General features: G+C 45.2%; 41 pseudogenes; all 41 read left to right on the forward strand.

The window, feature by feature from the left end:
* Positions 1 to 436: 436 nt before the first annotated feature.
* Positions 437 to 555, forward strand: LOC140083344 (5S ribosomal RNA; annotated as a pseudogene).
* A 70-nt stretch (positions 556 to 625) lies between these two features.
* On the forward strand, positions 626 to 744 carry LOC140079583 (5S ribosomal RNA; annotated as a pseudogene).
* Positions 745 to 813: 69 nt separating this feature from the next.
* On the forward strand, positions 814 to 932 carry LOC140079584 (5S ribosomal RNA; annotated as a pseudogene).
* Positions 933 to 1,002: 70 nt separating this feature from the next.
* On the forward strand, positions 1,003 to 1,121 carry LOC140083018 (5S ribosomal RNA; annotated as a pseudogene).
* A 259-nt stretch (positions 1,122 to 1,380) lies between these two features.
* Positions 1,381 to 1,499, forward strand: LOC140097220 (5S ribosomal RNA; annotated as a pseudogene).
* Positions 1,500 to 1,569: 70 nt separating this feature from the next.
* On the forward strand, positions 1,570 to 1,688 carry LOC140092175 (5S ribosomal RNA; annotated as a pseudogene).
* A 70-nt stretch (positions 1,689 to 1,758) lies between these two features.
* LOC140094355 (5S ribosomal RNA) lies at positions 1,759 to 1,877 on the forward strand (annotated as a pseudogene).
* Positions 1,878 to 2,472: 595 nt separating this feature from the next.
* On the forward strand, positions 2,473 to 2,591 carry LOC140088597 (5S ribosomal RNA; annotated as a pseudogene).
* Positions 2,592 to 2,850: 259 nt separating this feature from the next.
* Positions 2,851 to 2,969, forward strand: LOC140083632 (5S ribosomal RNA; annotated as a pseudogene).
* A 70-nt stretch (positions 2,970 to 3,039) lies between these two features.
* Positions 3,040 to 3,158, forward strand: LOC140098507 (5S ribosomal RNA; annotated as a pseudogene).
* A 70-nt stretch (positions 3,159 to 3,228) lies between these two features.
* On the forward strand, positions 3,229 to 3,347 carry LOC140084238 (5S ribosomal RNA; annotated as a pseudogene).
* Positions 3,348 to 3,417: 70 nt separating this feature from the next.
* LOC140098744 (5S ribosomal RNA) lies at positions 3,418 to 3,536 on the forward strand (annotated as a pseudogene).
* An 824-nt stretch (positions 3,537 to 4,360) lies between these two features.
* On the forward strand, positions 4,361 to 4,479 carry LOC140098756 (5S ribosomal RNA; annotated as a pseudogene).
* Positions 4,480 to 4,738: 259 nt separating this feature from the next.
* Positions 4,739 to 4,857, forward strand: LOC140079585 (5S ribosomal RNA; annotated as a pseudogene).
* Positions 4,858 to 4,927: 70 nt separating this feature from the next.
* LOC140098299 (5S ribosomal RNA) lies at positions 4,928 to 5,046 on the forward strand (annotated as a pseudogene).
* Positions 5,047 to 5,116: 70 nt separating this feature from the next.
* Positions 5,117 to 5,235, forward strand: LOC140086703 (5S ribosomal RNA; annotated as a pseudogene).
* A 595-nt stretch (positions 5,236 to 5,830) lies between these two features.
* LOC140086249 (5S ribosomal RNA) lies at positions 5,831 to 5,949 on the forward strand (annotated as a pseudogene).
* A 258-nt stretch (positions 5,950 to 6,207) lies between these two features.
* LOC140093117 (5S ribosomal RNA) lies at positions 6,208 to 6,326 on the forward strand (annotated as a pseudogene).
* Positions 6,327 to 6,396: 70 nt separating this feature from the next.
* On the forward strand, positions 6,397 to 6,515 carry LOC140096365 (5S ribosomal RNA; annotated as a pseudogene).
* A 70-nt stretch (positions 6,516 to 6,585) lies between these two features.
* Positions 6,586 to 6,704, forward strand: LOC140079586 (5S ribosomal RNA; annotated as a pseudogene).
* Positions 6,705 to 6,963: 259 nt separating this feature from the next.
* Positions 6,964 to 7,082, forward strand: LOC140083764 (5S ribosomal RNA; annotated as a pseudogene).
* A 70-nt stretch (positions 7,083 to 7,152) lies between these two features.
* Positions 7,153 to 7,271, forward strand: LOC140079588 (5S ribosomal RNA; annotated as a pseudogene).
* A 70-nt stretch (positions 7,272 to 7,341) lies between these two features.
* LOC140085305 (5S ribosomal RNA) lies at positions 7,342 to 7,460 on the forward strand (annotated as a pseudogene).
* A 217-nt stretch (positions 7,461 to 7,677) lies between these two features.
* Positions 7,678 to 7,796, forward strand: LOC140099406 (5S ribosomal RNA; annotated as a pseudogene).
* Positions 7,797 to 8,057: 261 nt separating this feature from the next.
* LOC140098697 (5S ribosomal RNA) lies at positions 8,058 to 8,176 on the forward strand (annotated as a pseudogene).
* A 70-nt stretch (positions 8,177 to 8,246) lies between these two features.
* On the forward strand, positions 8,247 to 8,365 carry LOC140086447 (5S ribosomal RNA; annotated as a pseudogene).
* Positions 8,366 to 8,960: 595 nt separating this feature from the next.
* Positions 8,961 to 9,079, forward strand: LOC140083345 (5S ribosomal RNA; annotated as a pseudogene).
* Positions 9,080 to 9,149: 70 nt separating this feature from the next.
* Positions 9,150 to 9,268, forward strand: LOC140079589 (5S ribosomal RNA; annotated as a pseudogene).
* Positions 9,269 to 9,337: 69 nt separating this feature from the next.
* Positions 9,338 to 9,456, forward strand: LOC140079590 (5S ribosomal RNA; annotated as a pseudogene).
* A 70-nt stretch (positions 9,457 to 9,526) lies between these two features.
* LOC140083019 (5S ribosomal RNA) lies at positions 9,527 to 9,645 on the forward strand (annotated as a pseudogene).
* Positions 9,646 to 9,904: 259 nt separating this feature from the next.
* On the forward strand, positions 9,905 to 10,023 carry LOC140097221 (5S ribosomal RNA; annotated as a pseudogene).
* Positions 10,024 to 10,093: 70 nt separating this feature from the next.
* Positions 10,094 to 10,212, forward strand: LOC140092176 (5S ribosomal RNA; annotated as a pseudogene).
* A 70-nt stretch (positions 10,213 to 10,282) lies between these two features.
* LOC140094356 (5S ribosomal RNA) lies at positions 10,283 to 10,401 on the forward strand (annotated as a pseudogene).
* A 595-nt stretch (positions 10,402 to 10,996) lies between these two features.
* LOC140088598 (5S ribosomal RNA) lies at positions 10,997 to 11,115 on the forward strand (annotated as a pseudogene).
* A 70-nt stretch (positions 11,116 to 11,185) lies between these two features.
* LOC140096635 (5S ribosomal RNA) lies at positions 11,186 to 11,304 on the forward strand (annotated as a pseudogene).
* Positions 11,305 to 11,374: 70 nt separating this feature from the next.
* On the forward strand, positions 11,375 to 11,493 carry LOC140083633 (5S ribosomal RNA; annotated as a pseudogene).
* Positions 11,494 to 11,563: 70 nt separating this feature from the next.
* LOC140098508 (5S ribosomal RNA) lies at positions 11,564 to 11,682 on the forward strand (annotated as a pseudogene).
* A 70-nt stretch (positions 11,683 to 11,752) lies between these two features.
* Positions 11,753 to 11,871, forward strand: LOC140084249 (5S ribosomal RNA; annotated as a pseudogene).
* A 70-nt stretch (positions 11,872 to 11,941) lies between these two features.
* LOC140098770 (5S ribosomal RNA) lies at positions 11,942 to 12,060 on the forward strand (annotated as a pseudogene).
* Positions 12,061 to 12,508: 448 nt separating this feature from the next.
* Positions 12,509 to 12,627, forward strand: LOC140091689 (5S ribosomal RNA; annotated as a pseudogene).
* A 70-nt stretch (positions 12,628 to 12,697) lies between these two features.
* LOC140085025 (5S ribosomal RNA) lies at positions 12,698 to 12,816 on the forward strand (annotated as a pseudogene).
* The last annotated feature ends 116 nt before the right edge of the window (positions 12,817 to 12,932 follow it).

The following is a 12,932-nucleotide window of genomic DNA, read 5'->3' on the forward strand; positions in this document are numbered from 1 at the left end:
AAAATTGAGTTAGTTTCTCTATGAGATAGTAAAAGAAGGTTCAAATTGAACAGCTGCTGTCAACGGCCATTCTAAGCTGAATGTGCATGCTCTTGTCAGATCGCAGCAGCGTTGCAGCTTAAGGCTTGGCAAGTACCAGCATGGGAGACTGGCTGGGTATCCCAAGTTCTGTTGACCTTTTTGAACCTGAAAATTGTGTTAGTTTCTCTATGAGATAGTAAAAGAAAGTAGAAATTAGGCAGCTGCTGTCAACGGCCATTCTAAGCTGAATGTGCCTGCTCTCGTCAGATCGCAGCAGCGTTGCAGCTTAAGGCTTGGCAAGTACCAGCATGGGAGACTGGCTGGGAATCCCACATTCCGTTGACCTTTTTGAACCTGAAAATTGTTAGTTTCTCTGTCAAAGATGGTAAAAGAAGGTTCAAATAGAACAGCTGCTGTCAACGGCCATTCTAAGCTGAATGTGCCTGCTCTCATCAGATCGCAGCAGCAATGCAGCTTAAGGTTTGGCAAGTACCAGCATGGGAGACTGGCTGGGAATCCCAAGTTCCGTTGACCTTTTTGAACCTGAAAATTGTGTTAGTTTCTCTATGAGATAGTAAAAGAAGGTTCAAACTGAACAGCTGCTGTCAACGGCCATTCTAAGCTGAATGTGCCTGCTCTCGTCAGATCGCAGCAGCAATGCAGCTTAAGGCTTGGCAAGTACCAGCATGGGAGACTGGCTGGGAATCCCAAGTTCTGTTGACCTTTTTAACCTGAAAATTGTGTTAGTTTCTCTATGAGATAGTAAAAGAAGGTTCAAACTGAACAGCTGCTGTCAACGGCCATTCTAAGCTGAATGTGCCTGCTCTCGTCAGATCGCAGCAGCAATGCAGCTTAAGGCTTGGCAAGTACCAGCATGGGAGACTGGCTGGGAATCCCAAGTTCTGTTGACCTTTTTGAACCTGAAAATTGTGTTAGTTTCTCTATGAGATAGTAAAAGAAGGTTCAAATTGAACAACTGCTGTCAACGGCCATTCTAAGCTGAATGTGCCTGCTCTCGTCAGATCGCAGCAGCAATGCAGCTTAAGGCTTGGCAAGTACCAGCATGGGAGACTGGCTGGGAATCTCAAGTTCCGTTGACCTTTTTGAACCTGAAAATTGTGTTAGTTTCTCTATGAGATAGTAAAAGAAGGTTCAAATTGAACTGCTGCTGTCAACGCCCATTCTAAGCTGAATGTGCCTGCTCTTGTCAGATTGCAGGAGCAATGCAGCTTAAGGCTTGGCAAGTACCAGCATGGCAGACTGGCTGGGAATCCCAAGTTCCGTTGACCTTTTTGAACCTGAAAATTGTGTTAGTTTCTCTATGAGATAGTAAAAGAAGGTTCAAATTGAACAGCTGCTGTCAACGGCCATTCTAAGCTGAATGTGCGTGCTCTTGTCAGATCGCAGCAGCGATGCAGCTTAAGGCTTGGCAAGTACCAGCATGGGAGACTGGCTGGGAATCCCAAGTTCTGTTGACCTTTTTGAACCTGAAAATTGTGTTAGTTTCTCTATGAGATAGTGAAAGAAAGTAGAAATTAGGCAGCTGCTGTCAACTGCCATTCTAAGCTGAATGTGCCTGCTCTCGTCAGATCGCAGCAGCAATGCAGCTTAAGGCTTGGCAAGTACCAGCATGGGAGACTGGCTGGGAATCCCAAGTTCCGTTGACCTTTTTGAACCTGAAAATTGTTAGTTTCTCTGTCAAAGATCTTAAAAGAAGGTTCAAATTGAACAGCTGCTGTCAACAGCCATTCTAAGTTGAATGTTCCTGCTCTCGTCAGATCGCAGCAGCAATGCAGCTTAAGGCTTGGCAAGTACCAGCATGGGAGACTGGCTGGGAATCCCAAGTTCCGTTGACCTTTTTTTAACCTGAAAATTGTGTTAGTTTCTCTATGAGATAGTAAAAGAAGGTTCAAATTGAACAGCTGCTGTCAACGCCCATTCTAAGCTAAGGCTTGGCAAGTACCAGCATGGGAGACTGGCTGGGAATCCCAAGTTCCATTGACCTTTTTGAACCTGAAAATTGAGTTAGTTTCTCTATGAGATAGTAAAAGAAGGTTCAAATTGAACAGCTGCTGTCAACGGCCATTCTAAGCTGAATGTGCATGCTCTTGTCAGATCGCAGCAGCGTTGCAGCTTAAGGCTTGGCAAGTACCAGCATGGGAGACTGGCTGGGAATCCCAAGTTCCATTGACCTTTTTGAACCTGAAAATGTGTTAGTTTCTTTATGAGATAGTAAAAGAAGGTTCAAATTGAACAGCTGCTGTCAACGGCCATTCTAAGCTGAATGTGCATGCTCTTGTCAGATCGCAGCAGCGTTGCAGCTTAAGGCTTGGCAAGTACCAGCATGGGAGACTGGCTGGGAATCCCAAGTTCTGTTGACCTTTTTGAACATGAAAATTGTGTTAGTTTCTCTATGAGATAGTAAAAGAAAGTAGAAATTAGGCAGATGCTGTCAACGGCCATTCTAAGCTGAATGTGCCTGCTCTCGTCAGATCGCAGCAGCAATGCAGCTTAAGGCTTGGCAAGTACCAGCATGGGAGACTGGCTGGGAATCCCACGTTCCGTTGACCTTTTTGAACCTGAAAATTGTTAGTTTCTCTGTCAAAGATGGTAAAAGAAGGTTCAAATTGAACAGCTGCTGTCAACGGCCATTCTATGCTGAATGTGCCTGCTCTCGTCAGATCACAGCAGCAATGCAGCTTAAGGTTTGGCAAGTACCAGCATGGGAGACTGGCTGGGAATCCCAAGTTCTGTTGACCTTTTTGAACCTGAAAATTGTGTTAGTTTCTCTATGAGATAGTAAAAGAAGGTTCAAATTGAACAGCTGCTGTCAACGGCCATTCTAAGCTGAATGTGCCTGCTCTCGTCGGATCGCAGCAGCGATGCAGCTTAAGGCTTGGCAAGTACCAGCATGGGAGACTGGCTGGGAATCCCAAGTTCTGTTGACCTTTTTGAACCTGAAAATTGTGTTAGTTTCTCTATGAGATAGTAAAAGAAGGTTCAAATTGAACAGCTGCTGTCAACGGCCATTCTAAGCTGAATGTGCCTGCTCTCGTCAGATCGCAGCAGCAATGCAGCTAAAGGCTTGGCAAGTACCAGCATGGGACACTGGCTGGGAATCCCACGTTCTGTTGACCTTTTTGAACCTGAAAATTGTGTTAGTTTCTCTATGAGAAAGTAAAAGAAGGTTCAAATTGAACAGCTGCTGTCAACGGCCATTCTAAGCTGAATGTGCCTGCTCTCGTCAGATCGCAGCAGCAATGCAGCTTAAGGCTTGGAAAGTACCAGCATGGGAGACTGGCTGGGAATCCCAAGTTCCGTTGACCTTTTTGAACCTGAAAATTGTGTTAGTTTCTCTATGAGATAGTAAAAGAAGGTTCAAATTGAACAGCTGCTGTCAACGGCCATTCTAAGCTGAATGTGCCTGCTCTCGTCAGATCGCAGCAGCAATGCAGCTTAAGGCTTGGCAAGTACCAGCATGGGAGACTGGCTGGGAATCCCAAGTTCCGTTGACCTTTTTGAACCTGAAAATTGTTAGTTTCTCTGTCAAAGATGGTAAAAGAAGGTTCAAATTGAACAGCTGCTGTAAACAGCCATTCTAAGCTGAATGTGCCTGCTCTCGTCAGATCGCAGCAGCAATGCAGCTTAAGGCTTGGCAAGTACCAGCATGGGAGACTGGCTGCGAATCCCAAGTTCCGTTGACCTTTTTGAACCTGAAAATTGTGTTAGTTTCTCTATGAGATTGTAAAAGAAGGTTCAAATTGAACAGCTGCTGTCAACGGCCATTCTAAGCTGAATGTGCGTGCTCTTTTCAAATCGCAGCAGCGATGCAGCTTAAGGCTTGGCAAGTACCAGCATGGGAGACTGGCTGGGAATCCCAAGTTCCATTGACTTTTTGAACCTGAAAATTGTGTTAGTTTCTCTATGAGATAGTAAAAGAAGGTTCAAATTGAACAGCTGCTGTCAACGGCCATTCTAAGCTGAATGTGCCTGCTCTCGTCAGATCGCAGCAGCAATGCAGCTTAAGGCTTGGCAAGTACCAGCATGGGAGACTGGCTGGGAATCCCAAGTTCCATTGACTTTTTGAACCTGAAAATTGTGTTAGTTTCTCTATGAGATAGTAAAAGAAGGTTCAAATTGAACAGCTGCTGTCAACTGCCATTCTAAGCTGAATGTGCATGCTCTTGTCAGATCGCAGCAGCGTTGCAGCTTAAGGCTTGGCAAGTACCAGCATGGGAGTCTGGCTGGGAATCCCAAGTTCTGTTGACCTTTTTGAACCTGAAAATTGTGTTAGTTTCCCTATGGGATAGTAAAACAAAGTAGAAATGAGGCAGCTGCTGTCAACGGCCATTCTAAGCTGAATGTGCCTGCTCTCGTCAGATCGCAGCAGCAATGCAGCTTAAGGCTTGGCAAGTACCAGCATGGGAGACTGGCTGGGAATCCCAAGTTCCGTTGACCTTTTTGAACCTGAAAATTGTTAGTTTCTCTGTCAAAGATGGTAAAAGAAGGTTCAAATTGAACAGCTGCTGTCAACGGCCATTCTAAGCTGAATGTGCCTGCTCTCGTCAGATCGCAGCAGCAATGCAGCTTAAGGCTTGGCAAAAACCAGCATGGGAGACTGGCTGGGAATCCCAAGTTCTGTTGACCTTTTTGAACCTGAAAATTGTGTTAGTTTCTCTATGAGATAGTAAAAGAAGGTTCAAATTGAACAGCTGCTGTCAACGGCCATTCTAAGCTGAATGTGCCTGCTCTCGTCAGATCGCAGCAGCAATGCAGCTTAAGGCTTGGCAAGTACCAGCATGGGAGACTGGCTGGGAATCCCAAGTTCTGTTGACCTTTTTGAACCTGAAAATTGTGTTAGTTTCTCTATGAGATAGTAAAAGAAGGTTCAAACTGAACAGCTGCTGTCAACGGCCATTCTAAGATGAATGTGCCTGCTCTCGTCAGATCGCAGCAGCAATGCAGCTTAAGGCTTGGCATGTACCAGCATGGGAGACTGGCTGGGAATCCTAAGTTCCGTTGACCTTTTTGAGCCTGAAAATTGTGTTAGTTTCTCTATGAGATAGTAAAAGAAGGTTCAAATTGAACAGCTGCTGTCAACGGCCATTCTAAGCTGAATGTGCCTGCTCTCGTCAGATCGCTGCAGCAATGCAGCTTAAGGCTTGGAAAGTACCAGCATGGGAGACTGGCTGGGAATCCCAAGTTCTGTTGACCTTTTTGAACCTGAAAATTGTGTTAGTTTCTCTATGAGATAGTAAAAGAAGGTTCAAATTGAACAGCTGCTGTCAACGCCCATTCTAAGCTAAGGCTTGGCAAGTACCAGCATGGGAGACTGGCTGGGAATCCCACGTTCCATTGACCTTTTTGAACCTGAAAATTGAGTTAGTTTCTCTATGAGATAGTAAAAGAAGGTTCAAATTGAACAGCTGCTGTCAACGGCCGTTCTAAGCTGAATGTGCATGCTCTTGTCAGATCGCAGCAGCGTTGCAGCTTAAGGCTTGGCAAGTACCAGCATGGGAGACTGCCTGGGAATCCCAAGTTCTGTTGACCTTTTTGAACCTGAAAATTGTGTTAGTTTCTCTATGAGATAGTAAAAGAAAGTAGAAATTAGGCAGCTGCTGTCAACGGCCATTCTAAGCTGAATGTGCCTGCTCTCGTCAGATCGCAGCAGCAATGCAGCTTAAGGCTTGGCAAGTACCAGCATGGGAGACTGGCTGGGAATCCCACATTCCGTTGACCTTTTTGAACCTGAAAATTGTTAGTTTCTCTGTCAAATATGGTAAAAGAAGGTTCAAATTGAACAGCTGCTGTCAACGGCCATTCTAAGCTGAATGTGCCTGCTCTCGTCAGATCGCAGCAGCAATGCAGCTTAAGGTTTGGCAAGTACCAGCATGGGAGACTGGCTGGGAATCCCAAGTTCCGTTGACCTTTTTGAACCTGAAAATGTGTTAGTTTCTCTATGAGATAGTAAAAGAAGGTTCAAATTGAACAGCTGCTGTCAACGGCCATTCTAAGCTGAATGTGCATGCTCTTGTCAGATCGCAGCAGCGTTGCAGCTTAAGGCTTGGCAAGTACCAGCATGGGAGACTGGCTGGGAATCCCAAGTTCTGTTGACCTTTTTGAACCTGAAAATTGTGTTAGTTTCTCTATGAGATAGTAAAAGAATGTAGAAATTAGGCAGCTGCTGTCAACGGCCATTCTAAGCTGAATGTGCCTGCTCTCGTCAGAGCGCAGCAGCAATGCAGCTTAAGGCTTGGCAAGTACCAGCATGGGAGACTGGCTGGGAATCCCACGTTCCGTTGACCTTTTTGAACCTGAAAATTGTTAGTTTCTCTGTCAAAGATGGTAAAAGAAGGTTCAAATTGAACAGCTGCTGTCAACGGCCATATTAAACTGAATGTGCCTGCTCTCGTCAGATCGCAGCAGCAATGCAGCTTAAGGTTTGGCAAGTACCAGCATGGGAGACTGGCTGGGAATCCCAAGTTCTGTTGACCTTTTTGAACCTGAAAATTGTGTTAGTTTCTCTATGAGATAGTAAAAGAAGGTTCAAATTGAACAGCTGCTGTCAACGGCCATTCTAAGCTGAATGTGCCTGCTCTCGTCAGATCGCAGCAGCAATGCAGCTTAAGGCTTGGCAAGTACCAGCATGGGAGACTGGCTGGGAATCCCAAGTTCTGTTGACCTTTTTGAACCTGAAAATTGTGTTAGTTTCTCTATGAGATAGTAAAAGAAGGTTCAAATTGAACAGCTGCTGTCAACGGCCCTTCTAAGCTGAATGTGTGTGCTCTTGTCAGATCGCAGCAGCGATGCAGCTTAAGGCTTGGCAAGTACCAGCATAGGAGACTGACTGGGAATCCCAAGTTCTGTTGACCTTTTTGAACCTGAAAATTGTGTTAGTTTCTCTATGAGATAGTAAAAGAAGGTTCAAATTGAACAGCTGCTGTCAATGGCCATTCTAAGCTGAATGTGCCTGCTCTCGTCAGATCGCAGCAGCAATGCAGCTTAAGGCTTGGCAAGTACCAGCATGGGAGACTGGCTGGGAATCCCAAGTTCTGTTGACCTTTTTGAACCTGAAAATTGTATTAGTTTCTCTATGAGATAGTAAAAGAAGGTTCAAATTGAACAGCTGCTGTCAACGGCCATTCTAAGCTGAATGTGCCTGCTCTCGTCAGATCGCAGCAGCAATGCAGCTTAAGGCTTGGCAAGTACCAGCATGGGAGACTGGCTGGGAATCCCAAGTTCTGTTGACCTTTTTGAACCTGAAAATTGTGTTAGTTTCTCTATGAGATAGTAAAAGAAGGTTCAAATTGAACAGCTGCTGTCAACGGCCATTCTAAGCTGAATGTGCTTGCTCTCGTCAGATCGCAGCAGCAATGCAGCTTAAGGCTTGGCAAGTACCAGCATGGGAGACTGGCTGGGAATCCCAAGTTCTGTTGACCTTTTTGAACCTGAAAATTGTATTAGTTTCTCTATGAGATAGTAAAAGAAGGTTCAAATTGAACAGCTGCTGTCAACGCCCATTCTAAGCTAAGGCTTGGCAAGTACCAGCATGGGAGACTGGCTGGGAATCCCAAGTTCCATTGACCTTTTTGAACCTGAAAATTGAGTTAGTTTCTCTTTGAGATAGTAAAAGAAGGTTCAAATTGAACAGCTGCTGTCAACGGCCATTCTAAGCTGAATGTGCCTGCTCTCATCAGATCGCAGCAGCAATGCAGCTTAAGGCTTGGCAAGTACCAGCATGGGAGACTGGCTGGGAATCCCAAGTTCCGTTGACCTTTTTGAACCTGAAAATGTGTTAGTTTCTCTATGAGATAGTAAAAGAAGGTTCAAATTGAACAGCTGCTGTCAACGGCCATTCTACTAAGCTTAATGTGCCTGCTCTCGTCAGATCGCAGCAGCAATGCAGCTTAAGGCTTGGCAAGTACCAGCATGGGAGACTGGCTGGGAATCCCAAGTTCCGTTGACCTTTTTGAACCTGAAAATTGTGTTAGTTTCTCTATGAGATAGTAAAAGAAGGTTCAAATTGAACAGCTGCTGTCAACGGCCATTCTAAGCTGAATGTGCCTGCTCTCGTCAGATCGCAGCAGCAATGCAGCTTAAGGCTTGGCAAGTACCAGCATGGGAGACTGGCTGGGATTCCCATGTTCTGTTGACCTTTTTGAACCTGAAAATTGTTAGTTTCTCTGTCAAAGATGGTAAAAGAAGGTTCAAATTGAACAGCTGCTGTCAACGGCCATTCTAATCTGAATGTGCCTGCTCTCGTCAGATCGCAGCAGCAATGCAGCTTAAGGCTTGGCAAGTACCAGCATGGGAGACTGGCTGGGAATCCCAAGTTCCGTTGACCTTTTTGAACCTGAAAATTGTGTTAGTTTCTCTATGAGATAGTAAAAGAAGGTTCAAATTGAACAGCTGCTGTCAACGCCCATTCTAAGCTAAGGCTTGGCAAATACCAGCATGGGAGACTGGCTGGGAATCCCAAGTTCCATTGACCTTTTTGAACCTGAAAATTGAGTTAGTTTCTCTATGAGATAGTAAAAGAAGGTTCAAATTGAACAGCTGCTGTCAACGGCCATTCTAAGCTGAATGTGCATGCTCTTGTCAGATCGCAGCAGCGTTGCAGCTTAAGGCTTGGCAAGTACCAGCATGGGAGACTGGCTGGGTATCCCAAGTTCTGTTGACCTTTTTGAACCTGAAAATTGTGTTAGTTTCTCTATGAGATAGTAAAAGAAAGTAGAAATTAGGCAGCTGCTGTCAACGGCCATTCTAAGCTGAATGTGCCTGCTCTCGTCAGATCGCAGCAGCGTTGCAGCTTAAGGCTTGGCAAGTACCAGCATGGGAGACTGGCTGGGAATCCCACATTCCGTTGACCTTTTTGAACCTGAAAATTGTTAGTTTCTCTGTCAAAGATGGTAAAAGAAGGTTCAAATAGAACAGCTGCTGTCAACGGCCATTCTAAGCTGAATGTGCCTGCTCTCATCAGATCGCAGCAGCAATGCAGCTTAAGGTTTGGCAAGTACCAGCATGGGAGACTGGCTGGGAATCCCAAGTTCCGTTGACCTTTTTGAACCTGAAAATTGTGTTAGTTTCTCTATGAGATAGTAAAAGAAGGTTCAAACTGAACAGCTGCTGTCAACGGCCATTCTAAGCTGAATGTGCCTGCTCTCGTCAGATCGCAGCAGCAATGCAGCTTAAGGCTTGGCAAGTACCAGCATGGGAGACTGGCTGGGAATCCCAAGTTCTGTTGACCTTTTTAACCTGAAAATTGTGTTAGTTTCTCTATGAGATAGTAAAAGAAGGTTCAAACTGAACAGCTGCTGTCAACGGCCATTCTAAGCTGAATGTGCCTGCTCTCGTCAGATCGCAGCAGCAATGCAGCTTAAGGCTTGGCAAGTACCAGCATGGGAGACTGGCTGGGAATCCCAAGTTCTGTTGACCTTTTTGAACCTGAAAATTGTGTTAGTTTCTCTATGAGATAGTAAAAGAAGGTTCAAATTGAACAACTGCTGTCAACGGCCATTCTAAGCTGAATGTGCCTGCTCTCGTCAGATCGCAGCAGCAATGCAGCTTAAGGCTTGGCAAGTACCAGCATGGGAGACTGGCTGGGAATCTCAAGTTCCGTTGACCTTTTTGAACCTGAAAATTGTGTTAGTTTCTCTATGAGATAGTAAAAGAAGGTTCAAATTGAACTGCTGCTGTCAACGCCCATTCTAAGCTGAATGTGCCTGCTCTTGTCAGATTGCAGGAGCAATGCAGCTTAAGGCTTGGCAAGTACCAGCATGGCAGACTGGCTGGGAATCCCAAGTTCCGTTGACCTTTTTGAACCTGAAAATTGTGTTAGTTTCTCTATGAGATAGTAAAAGAAGGTTCAAATTGAACAGCTGCTGTCAACGGCCATTCTAAGCTGAATGTGCGTGCTCTTGTCAGATCGCAGCAGCGATGCAGCTTAAGGCTTGGCAAGTACCAGCATGGGAGACTGGCTGGGAATCCCAAGTTCTGTTGACCTTTTTGAACCTGAAAATTGTGTTAGTTTCTCTATGAGATAGTGAAAGAAAGTAGAAATTAGGCAGCTGCTGTCAACTGCCATTCTAAGCTGAATGTGCCTGCTCTCGTCAGATCGCAGCAGCAATGCAGCTTAAGGCTTGGCAAGTACCAGCATGGGAGACTGGCTGGGAATCCCAAGTTCCGTTGACCTTTTTGAACCTGAAAATTGTTAGTTTCTCTGTCAAAGATCTTAAAAGAAGGTTCAAATTGAACAGCTGCTGTCAACAGCCATTCTAAGTTGAATGTTCCTGCTCTCGTCAGATCGCAGCAGCAATGCAGCTTAAGGCTTGGCAAGTACCAGCATGGGAGACTGGCTGGGAATCCCAAGTTCCGTTGACCTTTTTTTAACCTGAAAATTGTGTTAGTTTCTCTATGAGATAGTAAAAGAAGGTTCAAATTGAACAGCTGCTGTCAACGCCCATTCTAAGCTAAGGCTTGGCAAGTACCAGCATGGGAGACTGGCTGGGAATCCCAAGTTCCATTGACCTTTTTGAACCTGAAAATTGAGTTAGTTTCTCTATGAGATAGTAAAAGAAGGTTCAAATTGAACAGCTGCTGTCAACGGCCATTCTAAGCTGAATGTGCATGCTCTTGTCAGATCGCAGCAGCGTTGCAGCTTAAGGCTTGGCAAGTACCAGCATGGGAGACTGGCTGGGAATCCCAAGTTCCATTGACCTTTTTGAACCTGAAAATGTGTTAGTTTCTTTATGAGATAGTAAAAGAAGGTTCAAATTGAACAGCTGCTGTCAACGGCCATTCTAAGCTGAATGTGCATGCTCTTGTCAGATCGCAGCAGCGTTGCAGCTTAAGGCTTGGCAAGTACCAGCATGGGAGACTGGCTGGGAATCCCAAGTTCTGTTGACCTTTTTGAACATGAAAATTGTGTTAGTTTCTCTATGAGATAGTAAAAGAAAGTAGAAATTAGGCAGATGCTGTCAACGGCCATTCTAAGCTGAATGTGCCTGCTCTCGTCAGATCGCAGCAGCAATGCAGCTTAAGGCTTGGCAAGTACCAGCATGGGAGACTGGCTGGGAATCCCACGTTCCGTTGACCTTTTTGAACCTGAAAATTGTTAGTTTCTCTGTCAAAGATGGTAAAAGAAGGTTCAAATTGAACAGCTGCTGTCAACGGCCATTCTAAGCTGAATGTGCCTGCTCTCGTCAGATCACAGCAGCAATGCAGCTTAAGGTTTGGCAAGTACCAGCATGGGAGACTGGCTGGGAATCCCAAGTTCTGTTGACCTTTTTGAACCTGAAAATTGTGTTAGTTTCTCTATGAGATAGTAAAAGAAGGTTCAAATTGAACAGCTGCTGTCAACGGCCATTCTAAGCTGAATGTGCCTGCTCTCGTCGGATCGCAGCAGCGATGCAGCTTAAGGCTTGGCAAGTACCAGCATGGGAGACTGGCTGGGAATCCCAAGTTCTGTTGACCTTTTTGAACCTGAAAATTGTGTTAGTTTCTCTATGAGATAGTAAAAGAAGGTTCAAATTGAACAGCTGCTGTCAACGGCCATTCTAAGCTGAATGTGCCTGCTCTCGTCAGATCGCAGCAGCAATGCAGCTAAAGGCTTGGCAAGTACCAGCATGGGACACTGGCTGGGAATCCCACGTTCTGTTGACCTTTTTGAACCTGAAAATTGTGTTAGTTTCTCTATGAGAAAGTAAAAGAAGGTTCAAATTGAACAGCTGCTGTCAACGGCCATTCTAAGCTGAATGTGCCTGCTCTCGTCAGATCGCAGCAGCAATGCAGCTTAAGGCTTGGAAAGTACCAGCATGGGAGACTGGCTGGGAATCCCAAGTTCCGTTGACCTTTTTGAACCTGAAAATTGTGTTAGTTTCTCTATGAGATAGTAAAAGAAGGTTCAAATTGAACAGCTGCTGTCAACGGCCATTCTAAGCTGAATGTGCCTGCTCTCGTCAGATCGCAGCAGCAATGCAGCTTAAGGCTTGGCAAGTACCAGCATGGGAGACTGGCTGGGAATCCCAAGTTCCGTTGACCTTTTTGAACCTGAAAATTGTTAGTTTCTCTGTCAAAGATGGTAAAAGAAGGTTCAAATTGAACAGCTGCTGTAAACAGCCATTCTAAGCTGAATGTGCCTGCTCTCGTCAGATCGCAGCAGCAATGCAGCTTAAGGCTTGGCAAGTACCAGCATGGGAGACTGGCTGCGAATCCCAAGTTCCGTTGACCTTTTTGAACCTGAAAATTGTGTTAGTTTCTCTATGAGATTGTAAAAGAAGGTTCAAATTGAACAGCTGCTGTCAACGGCCATTCTAAGCTGAATGTGCGTGCTCTTTTCAAATCGCAGCAGCGATGCAGCTTAAGGCTTAGCAAGTACCAGCATGGGAAACTGGCTGGGAATCCCAAGTTCTGTTGACATTTTTGAACCTGAAAATTGTGTTAGTTTCTCTATGAGATAGTAAAAGAAGGTTCAAATTGAACAGCTGCTGTCAATGGCCATTCTAAGCTGAATGTGCCTGCTCTCGTCAGATCGCAGCAGCAATGCAGCTTAAGGCTTGGCAAGTACCAGCATGGGAGACTGGCTGGGAATCCTAAGTTCTGTTGACCTTTTTGAACCTGAAAATTGTGTTAGTTTCTCTATGAGGTAGTAAAATAAGGTTCAAATTGAACAGTTGCTGTCAACGGCCATTCTAAGCTGAATGTGCCTGCTCTCGTCAGATCGCAGCAGCAATGCAGCTTAAGGCTTGGCAAGTACCAGCATGGGAGACTAGCTGGGAATCCCAAGTTCCGTTGACCTTTTTGAACCTGAAAATTGTGTTAGTTTCTCTATGAGATAGTAAAAGAAGGTTCAAATTGAACAGCTGCTGTCAACAGCCATTCTAAGCTGAATGTGCATGCTCTGGTCAGATCGC

Source organism: Engystomops pustulosus, chromosome 9, assembly GCF_040894005.1.
Source record: "Engystomops pustulosus chromosome 9, aEngPut4.maternal, whole genome shotgun sequence".
NCBI lineage: Eukaryota > Metazoa > Chordata > Amphibia > Anura > Leptodactylidae > Engystomops > Engystomops pustulosus.